The following is a 15,682-nucleotide window of genomic DNA, read 5'->3' as shown; positions in this document are numbered from 1 at the left end:
TTTAAAATCTCATTTGATATTATAAACATTGGGTTAACAACATTTAACAAGATCGTTAACCTAAAGGTTTCAAAACAACACTTACATGTAATGACTAACGATGACTTAACGACTCAGTTAAAATGTATATACATGTAGTGTTTTAATATGTATTCATACACTTTTGAAAGACTTCAAGACACTTATCAAAATACTTCTACTTAACAAAAATGCTTACAATTACATCCTCGTTCAGTTTCATCAACAATTCTACTCGTATGCACCCGTATTCGTACTCGTACAATACACAACTTTTACATGTATGTACTATTGGTATATATACTCCAATGATTAGCTCTTAGTAGCCCATGTGAGTCACCTAACACATGTGGGAACTATCATTTGGCAACTAGCATGAAATATCTCATAAAATTACAAAAATATGAGTAATCATTCATGACTTATTTACATGAAAACAAAATTACATATCTTTTATATCTAATCCATACACCAACGACCAAAAACACCTACAAACACTTTCATTCTTCAATTTTCTTCATCTAATTGATCTATCTCAAGTTCTATCTTCAAGTTCTAAGTGTTCTTCATAAATTCTACAAGTTCTAGTTTCATAAAATCAAGAATACTTCCAAGTTTGCTAGCTTACTTCCAATCTTGAAGAGTGATAATCCAATCTCAAGAAATATTTCTTATTTATAGTAAGATATCTTTCTAATACAAGGTAATACTCATATTCAAACTTTGATTCAATTTCTATAACTATAACAATCTTATTTCGAGTGAAAATCTTACTTGAACTGTTTTCGTGTCATGATTCTGCTTCAAGAACTTTCAAGCCATCCAAGGATCCTTTGAAGCTAGATCAATTTTACTCATTTCCAGTAGCTTTATCCAGAAAACTTGAGGTAGTAATGATGTTCATAACATCATTCGATTCATACATATAAAGGTATTTTATTCGAAGGTTTAAACTTGTAATCACTAGAACATAGTTTAGTTAATTCTAAACTTGTTCGCAAACAAAAGTTAATCCTTCTAACTTGACTTTTAAAATCAACTAAACAAATGTTCTATATCTATATGATATGCTAACTTAATGATTTAAAACCTGGAAACACGAAAAACACCGTAAAACCGGATTTACGCCGTCGTAGTAACACCGCGGGCTGTTTTGGGTTAGTTAATTAAAAACTATGATAAAGTTGTTCTTCTGGGAAAATGATTTTTCTTATGAACATGAAACTATATCCAAAAATCATGGTTAAACTCAAAGTGGAAGTATGTTTTCTAAAATGGTCATCTAGACGTCGTTCTTTCGACTAAAATGACTACCTTTACAAAAATGACTTGTAACTTATATTTCCGACAATAAACCTATACTTTTTCTATTTAGATTCATAAAATAGAGTTCAATATGAAACCATATCAATTTTATTCACTCAAAACGGATTTAAAATGAAGAAGTTATGGGTAAAACAAGATTGGATAATTTTTCTTGTTGTAGCAACGTGAAAATTGGTAACAAATCTATATTAATCATATCCTAGCTAACTTATATTGTATTATACATATATTCTAATATATTACGTAATCTTGGGATACCATAGACACGTATGAAAATGTTTTGACATATCATATCGACCCATGTGTATATATTATTTGGAACAACCATAGACACTCTATATGCAGTAATATGGGAGTTAGCTATACAGGGTTGATGTTGATTCCAAAAATATATATACTTTGAGTTGTGATCTTGCCTAAGACATGTATACACTGGGTCGTGGATTGATTCAAGATAATATATATCAATTTTTTTCTGTACATCTAACGTTGGACAACTAGTTGTAGGTTACTAACGAGGACAGCTGACTTAATAAACTTAAAACATCAAAATGTATTAAAAGTGTTGTAAATATATTTTGAATATACTTTGATATATATGTACATATTTGTTATAGTCCCACTTTTAAAATCTAATATTTTTGGGATGAGAATACATGCAGGTTTTATAAATGATTTACAAAATAGACACAAGTACGTGAAACTACATTCTATGGTTGAATTATTGAAATCGAATATGCCACTTTTTATTAAGTCTGGTAATCTAAGAATTAGGGAACAGACACCCTAATTGACGCGAATACTAAAGATAGATCTATTGGGCCTAACAAACCCCATCCAAAGTACCTGATGCTTTAGTACTTCGAAATTTATATCATATCCGAAGGGTGTCTCGGAATGATGGGGATATTCTTATATATGCATCTTGTTAATGTCGGTTACCAGGTGTTCACCATATGAATGATTTTTATCTCTATGTATGGGATGTATATTGAAATATGAAATCTTGTGGTCTATTGTTACGATTTGATATATATAGGTTAAACCTATAACTCACCAACATTTTTGTTGACGTTTAAAGCATGTTTATTCTCAGTTGAATATTAAGAGCTTCCGCTGTTGCATACTAAAATAAGGACAAGATTTGGAGTCCATGTTTATATGATATTATGTACAAACTGCATTCAAGAAACATATGTCGATGTAATATATTTCTATTGTAAACCATTATGTAATGGTGTTGTGTAAACAATATATTTTAGATTATCATTATTTGATAATCTACGTAATGCTTTTGAAAGCTTTATTGATAAAATAAAGGTTATGGTTGTTTTAAAAATGAATGCAGTCTTTGAAAAACGTCTCATATAGAGGTTAAAACCTCGCAACGAAATCAATTAATATAGAACGTTTATAATCAATATGAACGGGACATTTCAGTTGGTATCCGAGCGTTGGTCTTAGAGAACCAGAATTTTGCATTAGTGTGTCTTATCGAGTTTGTTAGGATGCATTAGTGAGTCTGGACTTTGACCGTGTTTACTTGAAAAATGATTGCTTAACAAATTTTGTTGGAAACTATATATTTTTAACATGTGAATATTATGTGATATATTAATCTCTTAACGCGTTTGATATTATGTGATAGATGTCTACCTCTAGAACAAGTCCCATTGACTCACCTAATAATAATGAAGAGTCAAATGTAAATTGGAATGATTCGTGGACTGATTCACAAGTTCCCGAAGAGGAACCGGAAGAAGATTCAGAACCGGAAGAAGAATCGGAACCGGAAGAAGAATCGGAACCGGAAGAAGAAATAGAACCAGTGGGGGAAATAATAAAACGGTTAAGTAGGAGAAAATCCTCAACCAACCGACCAAAGTTAATTATGGTCAATGGTGTTTCCGCCAAGGAAGCAAAGTACTGGGAGGATTACCAATTCTCCGATGAATTGGATCCCGACAAGGATTCCGATGATGTTATAGAAATTACCCCAACACAATTTAATAAGGCAAAAGAGAACAATAAGGGAAAGGGCATAAAAATAGAGAAATTTGAATCCAAACCCGATGAACTTTATATGTATCGTCAACACCCGTATTTCTTAAGTTGTGACAATAACCCGGGAACCTCTAAACCACCAGGTTTTTCTAAACCAATGTGGAAAACGACGGCTCGTATTAGGAGAACATCATATATCCCTAGAAACTTGGCAAAACGAACCAAAACTGAAGAAGAAGAAACGAGCGAGTCGGAATAAGATAGTTGTATTCGTGTGGTGTAATATATGTAATATAGTGTGCTTATGCTTTATGATATATGTAAAAATTGCTTGTATTAATAAGTATTTTTTTTTATGAATCTAACTCTTGTCTATTTTACAGTATAAAAACACAAAATGGATAGACAACCCAATATTTTAAGAGACCTACCCGGAGACATGATTGATGAAATCTTGTCTAGAGTCAGTCAGAATTCCTTGGCACAACTATTTAAGGCGAGATCAGTTTGTAAGACATTCGAAGAACGTTCCAAGAATGCCTTGATTTATAAAACGCTTTCGTTCGAAAGATGGGGGGATATCACATTGGGAAATCCATAAGTTACGATGTGTTTACTTTGACGCATATATTGCGGGTAACCTAAATGCTATTTTATGCAACGGGTTAAGAAATTATTTTGACTCAATATATCCGAATATAGGACTTCGTGATTTCTAAAAAGTGGCTAACATGCAACATAAAGAAGCATGTTATGCTTACGGGTTAGTAATGTTCGCTTTTCACCAAAGTGAGAACAAGAACATCGGGCTACAACTATTAAACAAAACGTTCCCACAAGTGACGGAGTCGGTAATTGGGGTAAGAAATGAGGTTTTTAGGTTATTACGAGACTGTTGGTCATTACGTAACCTTCATCCTTTTGACGACGTTACAACACGTTGTCGTACTATCGGTCACAACAGTTATGTTCCACAAAACCAAGGACGGGAAGTGGTATTAGTAAAACCAGAATGCATGACTTGTTTCTGGACGTATGAATTACGTGTCTTTATTGCCTTTGCTGAACGCCTTATTTATTAACAAGAATTATCTTCGCAACTACTTTGTATCAAAGTTTTATGTGCTATATTTCATGCTATATGTAAAAAAATCGGTATTGTAAGTTTGCAAGTTATTGTATAAAGGTTTGAATATGATATTTTTTTTTTTTTGTGATTAGTTTTTCATATAGAATTGTAGTAGTTGAAATGGTATGTTAGCTACTAAGTATGAACTTAACGGGTAGGTACTACCCGAATTAAAGAGTATAAAACGCTAATATGAAGAAAGAGCTTTTATAAATAAGTTCATATTACGCTACGAAATACTATTGACTACTCTTGATATTCTATATGATTAACTCGTTTCATTAGACTATTTTGAAGGAAATGGCACCGACTACTTGACACACCTTGAATATGAGCGAAGAGGAATTTCGTGCCTTTCTTGCTTCAAACATAGCCACAGTACAGGCTGCGCTACATACCAACAATAACCATGGATCTAGCAGTACAGGAAATCGTGTAGGATGCACCTACAAAGAATCACTGCCTGCAAATCTTTGGAATTTGATGGAACCGAAGGACCGATTAGATTGAAACGGTGGACCGAGAAGGTCGAATCGGTGTTTGCCATAAGTAAGTGTACTGAAGAGTACAAAGTGAAGTACGCTACGCATACCTTCACAGGTTCTGCGTTAACATGGTGGAATACCTATCTAGAGCAAGTGGGACAAGATGGTGCTTACGCACTACCGTGGTCAGCATTCAAGCACTTGATGAACGAGAAGTACCATCCCAGAACCGAGATCAATAAGCCAAGACAGAACTTAGAGAGTTACGAACCCAAGGATTTGATATTACCACATACGAAAGACGATTCACAGAATTATGCCTATTGTGTCCGGGAGCGTTCGAAGATGAGGAAGAGAAGATCGACGCGTTTGTGAAAGGATTAACGGAAAGAATCCAAGAAGATATAAGTTCACACGAGCCCGTCTCCATACAACAGGCATGTAGAATGGCTCACAAACTAGTGAACCAGATTGAAGAAAGAATTAAAGAACAGACTGCTGAAGAGGCCAATGTGAAGCAAGTCAAAAGAAAGTGGGAGGAAAATGGTGATAAGAATCACCAATACAATAACAACAGCAATTACAACAATAATCGCAACAACTATCCCAACAATCGCAACATCAATCACAACTACAACAAACGGCCCAACAACAACAACAACAACAACAACAACAACAACAACAACAACAACAACAACAACAACAACAACAACAACAACAACAACAACAACAACAACTACAACAATCATCCCAACAACAATAATAACCGCAATAACAACAACAACAATCAGAAGCAGCTACGCCAAAGGTGTGAAAAGTATCACTCGGGGTTCTGCACTAAATTTTGCAACAAGTGTAAAAGAAATGGTCATAGCACGGCGAAGTATGAGGTCTACGGACCAGGGGTTAACAGAACGAAAGGAACAAATGGTGTCGGAACGAGTAATGGCGGAGCAAGTAGTGGCGGATCAAGTTATGCCAATGTAGTTTGTTATAAATGTGGAAAACTGGGCCACATTATTAGAAATTGCCCGAACCAGGAGAACACGAATTTACAAGGCCGCGGAAGAGTTTTCAATATTAATGCGGCAGAGGCACAGGATGACCCGGAGCTTGTTACGGGTACGTTTCTTATTGACAATAAATCTGCTTACATTTTATTTGATTCGGGTGTGGATAGAAGCTATATGAGTAGAGATTTTTGTGCTAAATTAAGTTGTCCATTGACGCCTTTGGATAGTAAATTTTTACTCGAATTAGCAAATGGTAAATTAATTTCAGCAGATAATATATGTCGGAATCGAGAAATTAAACTGGTTAGCGAAACATTTAAGATTGACTTGATACTAGTAGAGTTAGGGAGTTTTGATGTGATAATCGGTATGGACTGGTTGAAAGAAGTGAAAGCAGAGATCGTTTGTTACAAAAATGCAATTCGCATTATACGAGAAAAAGGAAAACCCTTAATGGTGTACGGAGAAAAGGGCAACACGAAGCTACATCTTATTAGTAATTTGAAGGCACAAAAACTAATAAGAAAAGGTTGCTATGCTGTTCTAGCACACGTCGAGAAAGTACAAACTGAAGAAAAGAGCATCAATGATGTTCCCGTCGCAAAAGAATTTCCCGATGTATTTCCGAAAGAATTACTGGGATTACCCCCACATCGATCCGTTGAATTTCAAATAGATCTTGTACCAGGAGCTGCACCAATAGCTCGTGCTCCTTACAGACTCGCACCCAGTGAGATGAAAGAACTACAAAGCCAATTACAAGAACTTTTAGAGCGTGGTTTCATTCGACCAAGCACATCACCGTGGGGAGCTCCTGTTTTGTTTGTCAAGAAGAAAGATGGTACATTCAGGTTGTGTATCGACTACCGAGAGTTGAACAAACTTACCATCAAGAACCGCTACCCACTACCGAGAATCGATGACTTATTTGATCAACTACAAGGCTCGTCTGTTTATTCAAAGATTGACTTACGTTCCGGGTATCATCAAATGCGGGTGAAAGAAGATGATATTCCAAAGACTGCTTTCAGAACATGTTACGGTCATTACGAGTTTATGGTCATGCCGTTTGGTTTAACTAATGCACCAGCTGTGTTCATGGACCTTATGAACCGAGTGTGTGGACCATACCTTGACAAGTTTGTCATTGTTTTCATTGATGACATACTTATTTACTCAAAGAATGACCAAGAACACGGTGAACATTTGAGAAAGGTGTTAGAAGTATTGAAGAAGGAAGAATTGTACGCTAAGTTTTTAAAGTGTGCATTTTGGTTGGAAGAAGTTCAATTCCTCGGTCACATAGTGAACAAAGAAGGTATTAAGGTGGATCCGGCAAAGATAGAAACTGTTGAAAAGTGGGAAACCCCGAAAACTCCGAAACACATACGCCAGTTTTTAGGACTAGCTGGTTACTACAGAAGGTTCATTTAAGACTTTTCCAGAATAGCAAAACCCTTGACTGCATTAACGCATAAAGGGAAGAAATTTGAATGGAAGGATGAACAAGAGAAAGCGTTTCAGTTATTGAAGAAAAAGCTAACTACGGCACCTATATTGTCATTTCCTGAAGGGAATGATGATTTTGTGATTTATTGTAACGCATCAAAGCAAGGTCTCGGTTGTGTATTAATGCAACGAACGAAGGTGATTGCTTATGCGTCTAGACAATTGAAGATTCACGAACAAAATTATACGACGCATGATTTGGAATTAGGCGCGATTGTTTTTGCATTAAAGACTTGGAGGCACTACTTATATGGGGTCAAAAGTATTATATATACCGACCACAAAAGTCTTCAACACATATTTAATCAGAAACAACTGAATATGAGGCAGCGTAGGTGGATTGAATTGTTGAATGATTACAACTTTGAGATTCGTTACCACCCGGGGAAGGCAAATGTGGTAGCCGACGCCTTGAGCAGGAAGGACAGAGAAACCATTTGAGTAAAATCTATGAATATAATGATTCACAATAACCTTACTACTCAAATAAAGGAGGCGCAACAAGGAGTTTTAAAAAAGGGAAATTTAAAGGATGAAATACCCAAAGGATCGGAAAAGTATCGTAATATTCGTGAAGAAGGAACCCGGTATAGGGCTGAAAGGATTTGGGTACCAAAATTTGGAGATATGAGAGAAATGGTACTTAGAGAAGCTCATAAAACCAGATACTCAATACATCCTGGAACGGGGAAGATGTACAAGGATCTCAAGAAACATTTTTGGTGGCCGGGTATGAAAGCCGATGTTGCTAAATATGTAGGAGAATGTTTGACGTGTTCTAAGGTCAAAGCTGAGCATCAGAAACCATTAGGTCTACTTCAACAACCCGAAATCCCGAAATGGAAATGGGAAAACATTACCATGGATTTCATCACTAAATTGCCAAGGACTGCAAGTGGTTTTGATACTATTTGGGTAATAGTTGATCGTCTCACCAAATCAGCACACTTCCTGCCAATAAGAGAAGATGACAAGATGGAGAAGTTAGCACGACTGTATTTGAAGGAAGTCGTCTCCAGACATGGAATACCAATCTTTATTATCTCTGATAGGGAAGGCAGATTTATTTCAAGATTCTGGCAGACATTACGGCAAGCATTAGGAACTCGTCTAGACATGAGTACTGCCTATCAACCACAAACTGATGGGCAGAGCAAAAGGACAATACAAACGCTTAAAGACATGCTACGATCATGTGTTATTGATTTCGGAAACAGTTGGGATCGACATCTAACGTTAGCAGAATTTTCCTACAACAACAGCTACCATTCAAGCATTGAGATGGCGCCGTTTGAAGCACTTTATGGTAGAAAGTGCAGGTCTCCGATTTGTTGGAGAGAAGTGGGGGATAGACAGATTACGGGTTCAGTGATAATACAAGAAACTACCGAGAAGATCATCCAAATTCAACAACGGTTGAAAACCGCCCAAAGTCGACAAAAGAGCTACGCTGACATTAAAAGAAAAGATATAGAATTTGAAATTGGAGAGATGGTCATGCTTAAAGTTGCACCTTGGAAAGGTGTTGTTCGATTTGGTAAACGAGAGAAATTAAATCCAAGTTATATTGGACCATTCAAGATTATTGATCGTGTCGGACCAGTAGCTTACCGACTTGAGTTACCTCAACAACTCGCGCCTGTACATAACACTTTCCATGTTTCGAATTTGAAGAAATGTTTTGCTAAAGAAGATCTCACTATTCCGTTAGATGAAATCCAAATCAACAAAAAACTTCAATTCATCGAAGAATCCGTCGAAATAATGGATTGTGAGGTTAAAAGACTTAAGCAAAACAAGATACCAATTGTTAAGGTTCGATGCAATACTCGTAGAGGACCCGAGTTCACCTAGGAATGGGAAGATCAGATGAAGAAGAAATACCCGCATTTATTTCCAGAAGATACGTCAACACCTCCAACTGCTTAAAATTTCGGGACAAAATTTATTTAACTGGTAGGTACTGTAGTGACCTGAACTTTTCCATGTTTATATATATATATATATATTAAATGAAATTGTTATTTACATGATTAAGTATTTCCAACATATTAAGCAATCAAACTTGTTAAGACTTGATTAATTGAAATAGGTTTCATATAGACAATTGACCACCCAAGTTGATCGGTGATTCACGAACGTTAAAACTTGTAAAAACTATATGATGACATATATATGGTTATATATATAGTTAACATGATATTATGATAAGTAAAAATATCATTAATTATATTAATAATGAACTACATATGTAAAAACAAGACTACTAACTTAATGATTTTGAAACGAGACATATATGTAACGATTATCGTTGTAACGACATTTAATGTATATATATCATATTAAGAGATATTCGTACATCATAATATCATGATAATATAATAATTTAAAATCTCATTTGATATTATAAACATTGGGTTAACAACATTTAACAAGATCGTTAACCTAAAGGTTTCAAAACAACACTTACATGTAACGACTAACGATGACTTAACGACTCAGTTAAAATGTATATACATGTAGTGTTTTAATATTTATTCATACACTTTTAAAAGACTTCAAGACACTTATCAAAATACTTCTACTTAACAAAAATGCTTACAATTACATCCTCGTTCAGTTTCATCAACAATTCTACTCGTATGCACCCGTATTCGTACTCGTACAATACACAGCTTTTAGATGTATGTACTATTGGTATATACACTCCAATGATCAGCTCTTAACAGCCCATGTGAGTCACCTAACACATGTGGGAACGATCATTTATCAACTAGCATGAAATATCTCATAAAATTACAAAAATATTAGTAATCATTCATGACTTATTTACATGAAAACAAAATTACATATCCTTTATATCTAATCCATACACCAACGACCAAAAACACCTAAAAACTCTTTCATTCTTCAATTTTTTTCATCTAATTGATCTCTCTCAAGTTCTATCTTCAAGTTCTAAGTGTTCTTCATAAATTCTACAAGTTCTAGTTTCATAAAATCAAGAATACTTCCAAGTTTGCTAGCTTACTTCCAATCTTGTAAAGTGATCATCAAACCTCAAGAAATCTTTCTTATTTACAGTAAGATATTTTTCTAATACAAGGTAATACTCATATTCAAACTTTGATTCAATTTCTATAACTATAACAATCTTATTTCGAATGAAAATCTTACTTGAACTGTTTTCGTGTCTTGATTCTGCTTCAAGAACTTTCAAGCCATCAAAGGATCCTTTGAAGCTAGATCCATTTTTCTTATTTCTAGTAGCTTTATCCAGAAAACTTGAGGTAGTAATGATGTTCATAACATCATTCGATTCATACATATAAAGCTATCTTATTCGAAGGTTTAAACTTGTAATCACTAGAACATAGTTTAGTTAATTCTAAACTTGTTCGCAAACAAAAGTTAATCCTTCTAACTTGACTTTTAGAATCAACTAAACACATGTTCTATATCTATATGATATGCTAACTTAATGATTTAAAACCTGGAAACACGAAAAACACCGTAAAACCGGATTTATGCCGTCGTAGTAACACCGCGGGCTGTTTTGGGTTAGTTAATTAAAAACTATGATAAACTTTGATTTAAAAGTTGTTCTTCTGGGAAAATTATTTTTCTTATGAACATGAAACTATATCCAAAAATCATGGTTAAACTCAAAGTGGAAGTATGTTTTCTAAAATGGTCATCTAGACGTCGTTCTTTCGACTGAAATGACTACCTTTACAAAAACAACTCGTAACTTATATTTTAGACTATAAACCTATACTTTTTCTGTTTAGATTCATAAAATAGAGTTCAATATGAAACCATAGCAATTTGATTCACTCAAAACGGATTTAAAATGAAGAAGTTATGGGTAAAACAAGATTGGATAATTTTTGTTGTTGTAGCAACGTGAAAATTGGTAACAAATCTATATTAATCATATCCTATCTAACTTATATTGTATTATACATGTATTCTAATATATTATGTAATCTTGGAATACCATAGACACGTATGCAAATGTTTTGACATATCATATCGACCCATGTGTATATATTATTTGGAACAACCATAGACACTCTATATGCAGTAATGTGGGAGTTAGCTATACAGGGTTGAGGTTGATTCCAAAAATATATATACTTTGAGTTGTGATCTAGCCTGAGACATGTATACACTGGGTCGTGGATTGATTCAAGATAATATATATCAATTTTTTTCTGTACATCTAATGTTGGACAACTAGTTGTAGGTTCCTAACGAGGACAACTGACTTAATAAACTTAAAACATCAAAATATATTAAAAGTGTTGTAAATATATTTTGAATATACTTTGATATATATGTACATATTTGTTATAGGTTCGTGAATCGACCAGTGGCCAAGTCTTACTTCCCGACGAAGTAAAAATCTGTGAAAGTGAGTTATAGTCCCACTTTTAAAATCTAATATTTTTGGGATGAGAATACATGCAGGTTTTATAAATGATTTACAAAATAGACACAAGTACGTGAAACTACATTCTATGGTTGAATTATCAAAATCGAATATGCCCCTTTTTATTAAGTCTGGTAATCTAAGAATTAGGGAACAGACACCCTAATTGATGCGAATCCTAAAGATAGATCTATTGGGCCTAACAAACCCCATCCAAAGTACCGGATGCTTTAGTACTTCGAAATTTATATCATATCCGAAGGGTGTCCCGGAATGATGGGGATATTCTTATATATGCATCTTGTTAATGTTGGTTACCAGGTGTTCACCATACGAATGATTTTTATCTCTATGTATGGGATGTATATTGAAATATGAAATCTTGTGGTCTATTGTTACGATTTGATATATATAGGTTAAAACTATAACTCACCAACATTTTTGTTGACGTTTAAAGCATGTTTATTCTCAGGTGAATATTAAGAGCTTCCGCTGTTGCATACTAAAATAAGGACAAGATTTGGAGTCCATGTTTGTATGATATTATGTAAAAACTGCATTCAAGAAACATATGTCGATGTAATATATTTCTATTGTAAACCATTATGTAATGGTCGTGTGTAAACAGTATATTTTAGATTATCATTATTTGATAATCTACGTAATGCTTTTGAAACCTTTATTGATAAAATAAAGGTTATGGTTGTTTTAAAAATGAATGCAGTCTTTGAAAAACGTCTCATATAGAGGTCAAAACCTCGCAACGAAATCAATTAATATGGAACGTTTATAATCAATATGAACGGGACATTTCACATGGTGCCAAGTAGTCTATTATAAGCGTACGAGTGCAGAAGTTTCTTGACTATGATAGTCAAACGTTACACATATGGAGATTCTATTCTTCAAATAGAAATTGAACATGGGGTTTGTTATATCGACGTTTGAGGGTTCAAAAGTCGTACCAAAAGTGTAATAATAGAGAGGATCTGGATTTAACAAGTGATGATTAAGTATCCATGATCAGGAGATATTCATTTAGGATAAATGAATGTAAAATTTCAAGATTTGTTTGTTTACAATTTTCATGGTACGTGAAAGTGTGTTAAATGAGTATGAGATAGATATATAGTTTGATTTGAATGAGTCCTTTGTATCCACTAATATCAAGATGATCATTTTTCTCCTTTCATGCCCTTGCATTTGGGTTTTTTTTTTGGACAAATAGCTTGAGAGTTTTTCTTTGATTCACTTTCTATTCCATACGTCATGATACTGGAATATTCCTATGAATTACCGGAATATAATCACGTTGACCACCGTCATTATATTTCACTAATTCATATTTCCATTTCAATATCACTTCATAAGGTCAGGATATGTGATCAATGATGATTTATAGTGTGTTAAGGATAGCAGTAATCTTAGCTCGATCGACAACATGTCGGTTTTAAGCCAAAACTTGCACTTGGAAAAGTTTGCGTAGAGTTGTTCTGTTTCTTAAGAGTTCAAGAATGAATTTGCAAATGTTGCTCATATTCCTTCTCACTCTTGGAGTAGATCGAAATGTCATCCATGAAAACAGTTACGAACTTTTCGAGTTATGGTTGGCTAGTTTTAAGTTGCAGTCTTTATAGACTTGGTCAACCTTCATATCTTTGAAAGTTATGAAAGTCGTGAAAGTTAGGAAATGGACGTAGTCAGACATCGTGGTAAGATTTGGTGCAGTTGGGCGAACCATGATTCTTCACTACATAAGGGTGTATTGAAGTTTGATAAATCTGATAGGTCAGAAGTTTGAAAAAATTTTAAGCGAGATAAAGATGAAGATGATATTAACAAAACACTTTATTTTATTAAGAACGAGGCATTAAATAAGCCTTTATTACACGAGTTGGAAATAGGAATAGTTAAGGCATAGCCTTTACATGGATAAGAATTTGGAAATATAACTTAGGATTGAAGTAGTCTTCATATTCCTTATTCTCCCTCAACCTTCTTCGTAAACTTCTCAACTTTCTCATTCTTTGCCTTTTGTTTCTCATGCAGGAACTCGAGATTATCATAAAGATTAGAAACTTCATTGTTGATTACATGGTACTTGTGGTCCTTTATAGAAAGTCGATTATTCACGCGGTTTTTCTCCATCTTTAATCTAAGGTCAACATCTTCTCTTAGGTAGGAGAGAGATTGCTTCCCCTATCGGGTATTTCTATCACTTTCATACTTCACCAACTTTATCTCTTTCTTTAGTTCAGCATTTTTCCCCATGAACTTCTTGATCGCTAGGTCTTTTTCCTTTATTTGAACATCGATCCTTGCAATATGGTGAATTAGGTCATCGGTAGTTTTTCGCAGATTCATGTTCTCGTACTTAGCATCAACTTCATCGTAGGAAGGAGATCGGGATCTTTTCTTTGACGGGCCGATTTCTTCAAGATGTTTCCCCTTGCCTTCCGGTCTTGGAGTCGCGTGGTGATCGGGTGAATTAGGTAAAGTATCCGGACTATAGTTTGGTGAGGGAGGACCTCTAAAGCCATAAGGTGGACCTTGGCCTGATCTTTCAATGGAAGACCTTTCAGTATCTTTTACGTTTGGCTTGAAAAGATTCATTTTGGTCGCTTGGTAAGAATTAGACATCCTAACATTAAGAAGGAGATTTTTGATCAGTTTTAAGATAAGATTGTAAAGCATATGTTTTAAGATTACAAGGCAATCCTAAGTGCTTTAAAGTCTAAGGCAGGAAAGGTTATAGTTTTCTAGATTGCTAAGGTACCCTAGCTAACAAGTAAGGCACACATAAAAATGCAATCCTGGTTCTTTATAACAACATGGTTATGCACTGATACCAATTTGTGACGACCTCCCAATAGGGTCGGGAAGGAACGTCACTAATATCAAAATATACCAACATATTACGAAAACAATTCTAAATGATAAAAAAAAGCTTTATTGAGTACACAACGGATAATGAAATGTCGTTACAATAATGGAAATTACAATAATGTAATTGTTTCAAATGCAAGAGTAATAAATGCGATAGTTCTTGATCCTAAGTCCAAGTAGCATCACATAAGCAGTAGATAAGTATACTTGATCAAACAGCACCTGAGGCAAAACATGATAAAGTGTCAACCAAAAAGGTTGAGTGAAGTTCATAGGTTTAACAAAAGTAGGAATAGTTGTTTTTAGACCACAAGATTTAGTTTGTAAAGTTGATCTCCCGCAGGATCAGAAAGTTATGCCAAAGCGTGATATTTAGACTAAACATTTAAGTTTGCCCCATGACAAGTTGTGTCTGTCCTTGTCGGTTTTAATTTCATTATCAAGTAATACAAAGACTTAGTCAAATGTATCGGGGACGTTACTCCCGGTAGGCCTACCCCCAATAATTAAGCATACCGTAGCAATTAAAAATATCACTTTAGGGACTTAGTCGGACATAACCGGGTATAGCATAGTTTAACAGTTTGGTACTTGTGTCTAAGGTGTAAAAAGTAAAAACAGCATGTGTCTCACCCCAAGTAAAGTAAGTAAGTTGTGCACAATAGAAAGTGGGGCTATGAAGTTCACCTTAGTAAGTAGAGAGAGAGTTATTCCTCGGAATAGAGAGTTGAACGAGTGAGCAGGAAAGTCAATCTATTGACATTTAAGAGTAGTTAAGTGTTTTGTCCATGTTTGAGTTTAAGTACGTGTTCATGTATAGTTTGTTTCACTAAGTTTCTATTCCTAGTAAGTTTCTATTTTTAGAAAGTTTTCATTT

Source organism: Rutidosis leptorrhynchoides, chromosome 5 (genome assembly GCF_046630445.1).
Source record: "Rutidosis leptorrhynchoides isolate AG116_Rl617_1_P2 chromosome 5, CSIRO_AGI_Rlap_v1, whole genome shotgun sequence".
NCBI lineage: Eukaryota > Viridiplantae > Streptophyta > Magnoliopsida > Asterales > Asteraceae > Rutidosis > Rutidosis leptorrhynchoides.
Note: the sequence above shows the minus strand (reverse complement) of the source record.